General features: G+C 38.1%; 1 pseudogene; it reads right to left on the bottom strand.

The window, feature by feature from the left end:
• Positions 1 to 738: 738 nt before the first annotated feature.
• LOC135219853 (puromycin-sensitive aminopeptidase-like) overlaps positions 739 to 13152 on the bottom strand; it is a 185904-nt pseudogene continuing 173490 nt past the window's right edge.

Below are 13152 nucleotides of genomic sequence, written 5' to 3' on the forward strand. Positions count from 1 at the left end.
AGCTTTGCTATACTGAATAATTTTTGTTTACAAAATTACTAACGTAATCTACACATACCATTAAATGGCAAACAATTTATTTCTTAAAATTTATGCAAAACAACTACCACCAAAGATGAAACACCATCAATACATTTAAATCTATATATGGGCGTACATGACTAACAATCTTCTGATGAATAAATATTAACTAATGTAAAAAATATGCATATTGCACTGTTAACCTGTTCTCATTGCAGGAATAATGGTTATACAAGAAATTTTATAAACAAAACTATAAACTGTGTAACTTTATAACTTTACACATTTTTATGAAAATTACTGCATGTATCATGCATGCTGTTCAAACTGAACTACTCAACTCATATTTAAAGTACTAAAATCCTGCAGTTAGTATTTAAAAAACCGAGTTCTCACAGCCACATCTAACATTAAGCCCCTGTATCAACTAGCACTAAACATACTACCAAATTAAATTACTGGAATAAATAATTGGATCATGTCAAGATTAGCAAACCCACTTTTTCAAGACACTATTATACCACTTTGATACTTTGATACATATATATATATATATATATATATATATATATATATATATATATTTATATATATATATATATATATCATATATATATACATATATTATATATATTATATTCATTATATATATATATATATATATAGTATATATGATATATATATATATATATATACTATATATTATAATTAATTTATATAATCATAGTGGTGTGATATTATCTTGAAAAATAGTGGGTTTGCTAATCTTGACATGAGCCAAATTATTTACTATATGTTGTGACTAAATGAAAAAAAGATCCAACCACTACACAACAAATAACACCGCACTTGAGAGCACAACTTGCGAACATTTGAGGAGTCTGCAAGTCTGGCTTTATGAAAGATGAGTTTAGTCATGCTCGGATTTTACACATCACACACACTTTTCTTCTTAACTCCAGGGTCGTAAGCATTAGCAAATCTACGTTTATTTTTAAAAATCCCAACAAAGAATATTATAATGCCCAATCTTAACTAACTGTTGGTAAACTACCTCCAACAAATTCTTACTTGAAACAAAAAAATACACCAATTTCCTTTCTCAACAAAAGTTTTAAGCACATTTGCTAAACTGATTTGCAGCTTTTAATTTACAATTCCAAAAGATACTTTTTGATATCATCTTGATCTCTTTGTAACCAAGCAGAATTGAGGCGGATGGTTTCTAAACTCTGCTGGACAGTACGCTCAGTTCCAGGAATCTGGTGATCGCGGAAGAAGGCTTCAACCTCTGCTGCCATTTCTTCAGTTGCAAAATTTTCAGTTATGTATTTAATTAGACGTGTTACCAGATATCCTCCCTGTGAGAATTATTAAAGATAAAATTGTAAGCACAATAGGAAACATGTAAATAACATAGCAATATACAACAAATGAATGTGGCACAAATACTTTGGCAGAATACAGTATATCCATTACCCTTAATTTAAAAAAATATTTACATCAGAGGGAACCTTAAAACTTCATTTCCATTATGCAATGTATTTCCTTTGGCTGCACACAACTTTTTAACTAACCAAGTTCTTACTGAATACAACTTATGAAATTAAATTCTGGAGAAAAAAGGGTATACTTTTGTGACGTAACGTACGAAAATTTGCAGACAGCTGAAAAACTACCAGTAGTAGTTAATACCAAGGCTCTGATGTGGTGATGTTTAGGACCATTTTGTTAATTGTTTTTTATTGCAAGACAACTTAATGCAACAAAAACCAATCTCGCAATATTTATTTATACCAAAAAGCAATATATGTTAACTCTACATATGGGTATCCTAAAGGCCTAACACTCATAGTCTGAAATCAATGTATACATAAATACACCTACCAAAATATCATTACAACTCGGATTTCACGATCACAACTTAAGACTTAATTTTCACCATGCATATCTACTGCCATTTATTGAAATTTATAAATTTAAGGTTCTGATAAAGTTCTTATGAAAAATCCACAAATACATGAACCAAACACCCTCAAAGTTTGCTATTTATTGCTCACTCACTTTGAGAAACATGTTTAATACCTTGGCCAAAACTTACTGATCCAAGTTAACTGGGAGCAATCCAATTCAGAAAAGATCAATGTGAAGGTATTCCCGGTTACTGTGGGGGTTCCGTTCCTGGGGGTGTGCCGATAAGCAAAAACCGCCATTAACCAAAACTCAGTGATTTATGGCACCATAATGGTGCTTATGGTGCCAATAACCAGTATACAGGCAGTCCCTGGTTACTGGCGGGGGGTTCCGTTCTCGAGGGTGTGCCGATAAGCGAAAACCACCATTAACCGAAACTCAAGTGATTTATGGTGCTCATGGCGCGCCATAAGAACCCTTATGGCACCGATAACTGGAACTCACCCTGTTATGGCGCCAAAAATTGACAATTTTATGGCGCTAGGCAAGCCCCATAAAACCGGATCACCGATAACAGCTACTGGCCAGAATGAGCCAATCACACAGCAGGGTACCAGCTTTCCTTGATGATGATTGGTTAAAAATAAATAGTTACATGAAAGTGTTTTTAGAGGAGGGGGGGGGGGGGGGGGTCAATATACTGTGGTTTTTCGGTATTCACAGATGGTTGTGGTCCCTAACCCCCGTGAATATGTAAGTAATATATTTTTCACAGCTATATTATTAAACAGGGTACTAGTATAATGTTTGAATTCATACATCAATAGGCACACACACAACGATATATGGGACAGCAGATACAGACTACAACTACACAAAGCAACAAACTAACATGACTTTACCTGCCCCTCTGTCTCTCTCTCTGGATTAATCTTTTTAAAAATATTTTGTTCTTTATCAGAAAAATTATTTGGACAGAATGGTTAGCAAACTCATAGTAAGTGTCTTTTTAATCTTAATGTGATGCAAATGTTTTTGTATGTTGAACTGAATGTGATGCAATGTGTTAGTATGCACATACTGAAAATATAATGAAAACTACACTACCACACTATACTCTGTTTTTTTTCATCTGTCCATCCGCCAGTGGTGTTTTTGTATGGTAACACTGCGTCCCGGGCTTGAAATAGTTACGCTGTGTAAGTTTTAGGTAAATAAAGGATATCTGGTTGTACATTTGCAACTGAAAAGTGTTTTAATAATTTACTGTATGCGAATTACACCGTTAATATTCGAAATAGGATATTGTTATTATTGTCGAATGTAAGCTGCCTTTTCGGGGTGGTGAATGGAACAGCCAGACGCAAATTCCATCAAACAGATGCTAAACCAAGTTACATCATATCGTATCTGGCTGAAACGCACTTTATAAAAATTAACAGTACATACTGATATACTTACGTATAATGAAGTAATACGTTGACATCTTGCCGTAGTGAACAGCGAGAGAAGCAATTTTCCCGCCACTGCGTCTGGCTGTTCCATTCGCCACCCCAAAAAGGGAGCTTACATTCAACAATAATAACAATAACCTATTTCGAATAATAATGGTGTAATTCGCATACAGTAAATTATTAAAACACTTTTCAGTTGCAAATGTACACCCAGATATCCTTTTATTTACCTAAAACTTACACGTAGCGTAACTATTTAAAGCCCGGGACGCAGTGTTACCATACAAAAACCCCACAGCCGGATGGACAGATAAAAAAAAACAGAGTATAGTTACAATACTGTACTAAAGTGAAGTAATGATAATAAAAATACTATCCTGGGGGTGGGGGTATAGTAAACATTTAGTTGACTTTGCCACAATACATACAATGTGCATATGCACATGCAGGCTAGCCACTAGTATAGGAGCTTACACACTGACTTCATAAAAAACACAATTATGTACTTAACTTTAGATAATTAAACTTATCTGAAAATTTTGCTCTTAAATACATTAACATTTGCATTTCTTATTTAAGCCAACAATTTTGTTTTTGTCTTCATTTGTTTGTAAATTTAGGCAATTCTGAATTCATTGCCACTGTTGAAGTTATCCATCGGAGCCAGAGATGGAGGGGCGCCCTATTAAATGTTTTCTGCTGTACCTAAAGTTGCTTTTGTATTCTTGTAGTATAAAGTTTTCTCCAGCTGTCCTAGCTGCATGATTTTTCTGAGTATTTTTCTACTAAACTCTTCATTATATATTTGATATGAAATGTTAACATGTAAACTAAAAAAAAAAACCTTATTCTTATTATTCCTCTGTGTGTGTGTGTATGTGTGTGTGTGTGTGTGTGTGTGTGTGTGGGTGGGGGGGGGCTTATATGACCCCCATATGACCACAGATCTTATATCCCATCAAATATGGTGTCATTTATAATATCTTTTGGGTTAGATACAGTAGTGACAATAGACTTACCTGGAATTCAGGAATGCAATTCATAGCTGGCAGGAAAGGAGGTTAAGAATAGGACATTAACACTAGCACACTAAGTTCAAAGGATGTTACCTTCTACCACAGATTCCAGTCGCTCGCTGCTATGCTTTATAGAATAGTATAATATAGGTGATCAGCCATACAAATTTCAATCCTTCTTTGTTACCTAAAGGGATTTGGCATGGCGAATGACTACCTGTTCTTGTCTATGCCAATGGATACTTCAACTTCTCTATTACAGGAGTTGTTCTTGAACCCTACAGGCTGGGATACTAGCAGCTTGTCTCCCTCCTTAATCCCACTCGACATTGGGATCACCTTAACAGGGGGAGGATGCTCTTGGACTCCACGAATTTGTTCAAATTTGTTCCTGGGTTCGAGTCCAAGAATCCCATATAATCATCATATATTATTTTTGATTAATTTTTTTTTACAATTTTCCACTTTTGCTAAAATTTATTGGACCTGATAAATGGGAAAAGATATGACAGCTAAGACTGGATTTATAATCGAAGCTAAGTAGTGGGAATGGTGATAGGGCCATTCAGCTATCTGACAATGTTTGGACCTGAGAGATATCAGATTGATAGCTCAAGGGTGGAATTATTCTCCAGGGTTTGTGCCATTGGTGGAAAAACAAACTCTATGAAAGGCTGATGATGTATTTTTAAGGTTTTCAGGTTTTTTTTTTCACTCCAATCTGACTAGTAGCTATAAGAATTCAAGTACCCCTGGGCCCTTTGATGGTGCTGTCCTGACACAGTTGAAGACCGTTGAAACCTCCACTGGCAACCTTTATTTGGAAAAATCATCCATAGCAAATACCCAGGCCCACATGGCCAATAAATGGAAATCAAACAAATTCTAAGGGTTTGGGGACTGACCCTGCTCACAATCAGTCCCCCGGTTTTTCTGGTTTTTCTGACTTTGCTAGTTTAAGAGACCACGAGCCAAACTACTGCCCCAGAAATCTCCTCATCCCAGTCCTCTCTTACCATTTCACCTGTCATCTCAATCTCAGCACATGATTTCCCATGCTCCTTTTCCACCAGCTCATCTTTGATGACTACTTTACAACTGTAGGAATCGCAGCGTTCTACCATGAAACAACAGACTGCTACAGCACCTCCACCTCAAAAATATTTTCTTAAAGGCTTCAATTCCATTCTCTTCTACCCACCTTAAAATGTCCTCCAGTACCAATCCAGCCCTTATATCAACCATCTTTGGATCCCAGAAGTGTAAAAGGTTATTCATCATTCCCCACTGAAAGTGCCTGCAGAGACAGATAAGAATGGGGAAATGCCTAACAAAACTTGACCGCTAATGCCTTGGCATAGTTAACACAGGCTGTGGCTCAAGCAATGTCCACCGTCAAAGACCTAAAAGGTAATGCCTTCCACACCACTCCACATCCTCACCTTAACAGTTGCACTAGAATAATGGTAATACCTGGTTGACAATGTCAGCTGGAGTAACGTTCAATGGATCTCAAAGAACTATGTGACCGCCATGAAGTTTTCCATGTTACATGTGACACTCTTGGGGACAAGAGCAATAGGAAATATCTAAATAATTTGGCAAAGTTCACATTCAAGGGGCAAGACCTCCCTCAAGACATATATACATTAGAGGTTAACATTACAAAGTCCAAAAATAGTATATTCCTCAACAGCATCCATGCCAAAAGTGCTGGCGCTTCAGCCAACCAGCCAAATTTTGCAGATCACAAGCACACTTCCCCGTTTACAGCTCACCTGACCATGATCAAGCAAATTGCCACTCACAAGAGCACATTTGTGCCAACTGTGTTGGCAAACAATGTTTTTACCATGGTTGCCCTATCTACTTGGGTGGTTGGTAAAATAAGGTTCCCAAGGAGCTGCAGTCGTGAGGAATGCTGTTATGCAGGATCCAGTGACACTAGCGTGTAGCTTGGTCCCCCCTCTCCCAGTTCCCCTCCTGGCGAGCTGTCTGCAACGTTCAGTCTTGGCTTGCCAGACTTTAGAGATGGAGCTCCCACTAGCTACCTCCCGCCAGGTGCGAATTACACTCTGTGACTCGATTTTTGTGTGCAAGAAACACTGTCCTGGTGGACATTCATTCCCAACTGTGTGAAGTCTACGGAGAAAAGTGTATGGCCGTACAACACGTGCGCAAATGGTGCAGAGAATTCAAAGACAGACGTCCATGACGAACAGTGTTCTGGATGGCCATCGTTTTTAGACGAAATGATTGCGAAAGTGGAAGAAACAATGCTGAAAGATCGAAAGGTGGCAGTTTGGGAGCTCCATGAGATGATCCCTGATGACAGCAAGACTTGCTTGACGAAATTTTGACAGACCATTTAGGGTAAGCCATCTCTTCCCTGAATTGAAGAAACATCTGGGTGGGATGCATTTCAGAACCAGAGAGGAGCTGAAAAAAGAGGTAATAAGCTACCTTCGCAAAGCGGCAGGAGAGTTCTACGATTCAGGCATAAAGAAGATGGTACACCGCATGCAAAAATGCATTGATCTCAACGGCGATTATGTCAAAAAATAGGAAGCTTTCCAAAAATGTATTATTCAATGACAATAAACATGTTTTTCATTGTGAAAAATCTTTGGGAATCTTATTTTAAGGACAACCCTCATACAAGTTTGAATCAGAGGTGGCGGCCCTCTGCTTCAAGCACGGATTGACCCTGAAAAAAGCTAGACAGAAGACTTGCCATCTTGGCTCTACCACTGTCACCCTGGCCCAGATAGTGTCAACAGCAAAGCAAACAAGCAAAATCACTGCCAATATCATGCCACAACCAACCCCTCCCCCTCCTCTCCTCTGTAATTCCCCAATCCTCTAAAACTTCCTTACCCTCACCCTTTCTTTGCTCAAACTGCTGAATACATCTCAAGCACCATTATCCACCACCCCTTCCCCTCCTTTTATCTCAAATATATTTTTGTCAAAACCTTTTGAGTCATTAAATTCAGAAACACCCATTTCTACATCCCTATTTTTCCATCCCTCACTCCCAAAACTTCCTCTCCAAGAAATAAATGCCAATTTGGAACAACTACAAAGAACAATAACAAATTTCTCCCCTTCAATGTTTTCCCAGTTACCTCTTATTTGCCCTCTACCCAAGTAAAAACCCTTACATCCAAGTTTCCTCTGGCAGACATTGAGGATTACATAAATCAATCCTTTATCACGATCGCAAACCCCATCCCATCCCCCACCCCCTCCCACACAAAATATGCTACTGTCCATCATGCCACTGTTGAGGTCCACAACCCTTCCACTATCCCCCCCCCCCCCCCCCCCCTCTCCCTTGCCAACTTTCACAGAATCTCCACCTGCCTCACCTTCCCCCTCCCCCCTACAACCTTTATTCTTTCCCTTCCAACCTCCCATTCCGACCTCTGTACAGAGAAAAATTGTCCTTAACCTTACTTTCCCACCAAGTTGTACCCACAAGCCTCTCTCTTCCTATCCCTCCTCACCTTCAGACTTCCCTTCTACAGATGACACCTGTTATGCCTGACACTCACCCATCCCTACGTCATCCTGAAGACAGTCCATCCCCATCTAACAACCCTACTTTAACCATACCAACTATAATACACTACCTTTCAAGACCTCTTTTCCCAATTACCATCCTCCTTACTTGTGATAGGTTTACTTCTTTTGCCGCCACACATTATGGGGCGACTCCGTTATCAACTCCCATGGACATGCCCTTGAATTTCTAATATCTAATAACCCTTCTATTTTAAAATAAGAACACCTGACACATTGTGACATATAAAGACATTCCTTTTCTTGTCTAGATCTATCACTATACTCTCCCGCTCTCTAAGCAATATATCTCAAAACAAAAAGAATAGTAAAGAATTAAGTCAAATGGCAGGCAACATTAGAAATATGTCTGTCTCAGACATGATCAAAAAGGGAAGTGAATGCATACCATCTGGATGGTAGCGATACCTCTCATTCAATTGGTAGCCAACTACTATATCAATATCCCTTGTTTTAACTTGACAGCTGGCTCCAGCTTGTGCTGAGAATAAATCCTATATGTAAAGACCAAGGGTTTGTATATGTGTAGGAACAAACACCGTACTCTGGAGATAACTCTGACAGCTTAGTACAAACCTAATGTGGTGACAGAACATTTTCACTCATGAAATTTCTCTTAGTCTACACCTTTGGAATGAAAACTATGCCCCTTTGCTGCTAAAGCCATCAACTAATAAAGAATATACAAAACTATGAACATTTTTTTCTGGATACAAACTGGTGTATAAGACATTAGAATTTAGCAGCTGATCTTTAGACCCCATTAAAATTAAGACTGAGGCACAACTTTCCATTGCAACACATTCTGCAATTTACTGCATGAAAATATGGCTAAAGTATCTCACCTCATATCTGTCAACTAGTTCCTGATGATGCTTTTTAAAGAAAGCCCAAGCTGCTGATCGACCTGGAGCTGTCATGGCAACACTGATGATGACAAACACTGTATCTTGATTCCTAACTTCAGCCTGAAAAGTTCATACCTCTCTTCAATGTAAATTCTGCTAAAAAATTAAGAATTGACCTGAAACTATATTAATCCTGAACAAAATTTCCAACATTGCCAATCAATATCATGATCTTACACAAGAGAGCAATGCAAATGTCACTTAAACATATATCATGATCTTACACAAGAGAGCAATGCAAATGTCACTTATACATAACTACCATTTAAATAAAAGATACATTATGATTGTAAAGAAAACAAACCTAATTCAATTTGAAATCTTTATCTTGGTTAAATGACATTTAAAAATAATTTGTATTTTTCATAACTAATAAAACTGCAGTCTTAACATTAGGATAATTCTTCTAGCACCAGCCAGAACCAGTACAAAAAAATTTAATAGAACTGTACATGCAAGGAAATGGTGACATCTGTCTTCTGTCACAAGTTAGGTGGAACAGCCACCGACCCAAGCAGGGCCTCCTGACGTCTCAGTTACATTATTCCAACCCAGGTTAAACTGGCAAAAGGATGGTTAGAGATGGGCCTTAAATGTTAAGACTACAGGTTTGTTAATTATGAATAATACAAATTATTAAAAAAATTTTCATTTGTTCATGCATGGAACAAACCTGGGGTCTTAACATTAGGATAGACTTACTCTTGGTGGGAGGTAAGTATCATTAACCGACTGGTGGTTTGCCACATCTGGTCATTCTTCTTGTATAAAAGAATTCTAAGAAAGAAGACCTGCACCGCTGACCCTTAGATATGTGTATAAATAACTTAGGTCTAGACTTCAGGGTTTCAATACAGTCCCAAAGTTCATTGCATAAGCGGAAGATGAAGAGCTATCTGTTAAAATAACAAACCAATGTACCCACTAATGTAGGATTGCTATCATCCCTCTCTTTCCTTGCAAGAGAGGAATGTTTTGCTACTAAGAGTTAACTTCATCCATTAATGATTACTCTGACAGCAAGGCCATTGTACTGACCTGTATCATGCCCATTCCAGCTCATGATGGAACAATCTTCCTACTGCCCATAAGTAAAGAAGACAGAAAGGAGAAAAAAAAAAAAAAAAAAAAAAAAAGAGAGACCAGTCATTTCACTTTCATACCATCATCTTAGGCTTGATACAACCTGTCCTGCCAGGGGCACTGGATGAGCTACACAACTTGTTGAGCAGCCACCACTGGACTCAGGGATAGTCTCCAAGGATCTATGGGCAATATCCTTAAGGTAGAACGAATGAAAGTGGTTTGGCAACACCATAAACCAGCATTCAAAATTCTATGAATGGAAAAATTTTTCTTGAATGCTAAATAGGAACTCGGCCCTCTAACATCATGTGCTCTTGCATGCACAATATTGCCTGATGCAACTGATGATGATGATGAATGGGCATTTGTGACTGTTTCTCAGCCAGAACAAGGTCGTATTCTTGAACACCTCTTTCTTGATCCAGCCTGTTATTATGAAAAAATCTTTGACACCCCGATCTGAGACGTCGAGTCCTTTTTCAGATAAGCACGCAGTTTTCTGTCAGGACATAGCAACATTTCATTAGGATCAATGTCAATAAAGTTTTCCAAAGAAGGTAAAGAAAAGGAGACAAATCTGTCATCATGAATTGAGGGATTTGAGTCTAGCAACGAATTCCAGGACAATTTCAAAACCTAATGACCTCCAACCTGTGGTATGGTTGACATCATAAGACAGACCATGTGATTTGCCTGCCTTTTGCTAAAGCTAAGGCTAGCAAAAAGACTGCCTTCAGGGTCAAAATTCTATCTGAAGCCTGTCGAGTAAGGATAGTTAGTAGTACAAGAGTCAAATCCCAAATGGGAGACTTGAACTCCCGAGAAGAACAGGACTGCGCAAGACATATACCAAGATGTAATTATATCCATGTCTTTCATATGTAGAACTATAAAGCCAAAGCAGCCCTGTAGCCCTTTATGACTGAAACAGAAAGTCTGTTTTCTGTTCTGAGAAGGATTAGGAAATCAGCTATCTGTTGAATACAGATTCTGAGTGGAGAGGAACCCCATCTATGACACCAATCACAATAGATGGACCACTTTCCCTGGTACACAGACATTGACGACTTTCAGAGATAACCTAGCATCTGAGATGATGTTCTTCGAGAAAAGCCTCTTGCCCTCAGAATATACTTCATAGTCTCCATCCGTGAAGAGATAGGGACTCTACTGATTGATGATGCCTCTCCTGTGAGGTTGACAAAGCAGATTGTGCCAGAGAAGTAACTCTCTTGGAACCTCAGAAAGCGGAGACACCAGATCTGGAAACCATTCTGCTTGGGTCCAGAGTCATCTTCAGATTCTGGGACTTCATCACTGTTCATGACATGACGAATTAAATAAAACGAGAGATAGCATACGTCCAGGTTGTCCCTTGGCTGTTGAAGGGCATCCTCCGCCAATGTGAACATGTCTGAGACTACTGAACAATAGACCTCTAGCTTCCTGTTGAATCATGTAGCAAAGAGATCTATCATTGTCCTTCCCACCACGTGAAACAGAATCTGTCTCCGCCGAACGAAATTCATTGTTCGTTATGGAAATATTGCCATATGCAGGTGCCAGATTATTTACTTATTAATAAATAATATTTCCTTCCAAAGATGTTATACTTGAAATAAATTAGAATTGAGCACATTTATTTAATGTATCAAAGATAATTATTTTGCGAAGTAAGGAGAAAATATATATCCACGGGTCCATGAATTCTTCTTAACTACAGGTTCGTGGCAGCAATGGCATAAGCATTTGGAAGTTGGCTTTACTGCTGCTAGAGTCATGATCCAACATATTGCACTATACACTATACATGGTTATCGGTGATCCGGTTTTATGGCACTAAAATCAGTGATTCATGGCGCCATAACAGGTTGAGTTCCAGTTATCAGTGCCATAAGGGTTCTTATGGTGCCATAAATTGCCGAGTATCGGTTAATGGCGGTTTCCACTTATCAGCACACCCCCAGGAACAGAACCCCCACCAATAACCGGGGACTGCCTGTTCTGGGGTATCGTCAGTTTGTCACCTAAAGCCGGCAAATATGTAATACATTATACCTGTCAAAATTTTGAATAGGAAAGTGTAATTCAACTAATTTTGTAATTTGTTCAGTAAAATCATTTGCATGACACATTTATTTGGCCTAAATTTGACATCTGATTTTGACACCTGATTAGCCTAGGTCTATTTTCAGCAGCATATTCTCTCAGATACGTAATATGAATGAATATTTAAATCATCAATACATGTACAGTGGACCCCCCGTATTCGCGTTCTCTGGATTCGCGGACTCACACATTCGCGGATTTCTCTTGGAAACGTTTCCCCGCATTATTCGTGGAAAATTCGCACATTCGCAGCATTTTTCTATGAGAAATATCCACATATTTCTGTTTTTTTTTATCAATTTCATCATAAAATGCACTTTTGTGATAAAACTATTAAAAAAATCAAGTATGAAAATTTTTAGTGGTTTTTCTTGAGTTTTAACCAACAAAATAGGCTGTTTTTAGCGTTTTTATAGCAGTTCCAAACATTCGCGGATTCTAACTATTCATGGGGTAGTCTGGTACACATCCCCCGCGAATACGGGGGGACCACTGTATTCCCCGATTATCGGCGATCCTGTTTTATGGGGCTTGTCTAACGCCAGTTATCTGTGCCAATCATACCAATTATAGAGTTACGGTGCCGATACATTCTTAACAGACGTGCCATTAACCTTTATTGGTGCCAAAATCCAGTTATTGGCACAATAAGTGTCATAACTCACCTAATTTTAGTTATCAGCAATTTTCGCTCATCATCAGTCAGAACGGAACCCCTGTTGATAACTGAGGACTGCTTGAATCTATATTAATCTACTTTGTTTGATTAATTCCAATATTCTTTACTAGCCATGTTCTCCTTTTCCTTATCCTTTTCATTATTGCTTAACATAATTTACTAAGAGAGCTATCTCACTTAAAAAAGCAATAATAAGAAATCAAACAAATACAATTGTCTTTTTTTAATCTTATTTATTGCATGTCATCCTGCTTCATCTGCACACATTGGAAAACTGTGAGTCAAAGCTGATGAATACATTAAGACAAAAGGCTTTCTTTCATAAAAAATTTCTTTGGTTAATCTTTCTGTAACTATTCATTTCTTCTAAACAGAAATTA

Source organism: Macrobrachium nipponense, chromosome 1 (assembly GCF_015104395.2).
Source record: "Macrobrachium nipponense isolate FS-2020 chromosome 1, ASM1510439v2, whole genome shotgun sequence".
Classification (NCBI taxonomy): domain Eukaryota; kingdom Metazoa; phylum Arthropoda; class Malacostraca; order Decapoda; family Palaemonidae; genus Macrobrachium; species Macrobrachium nipponense.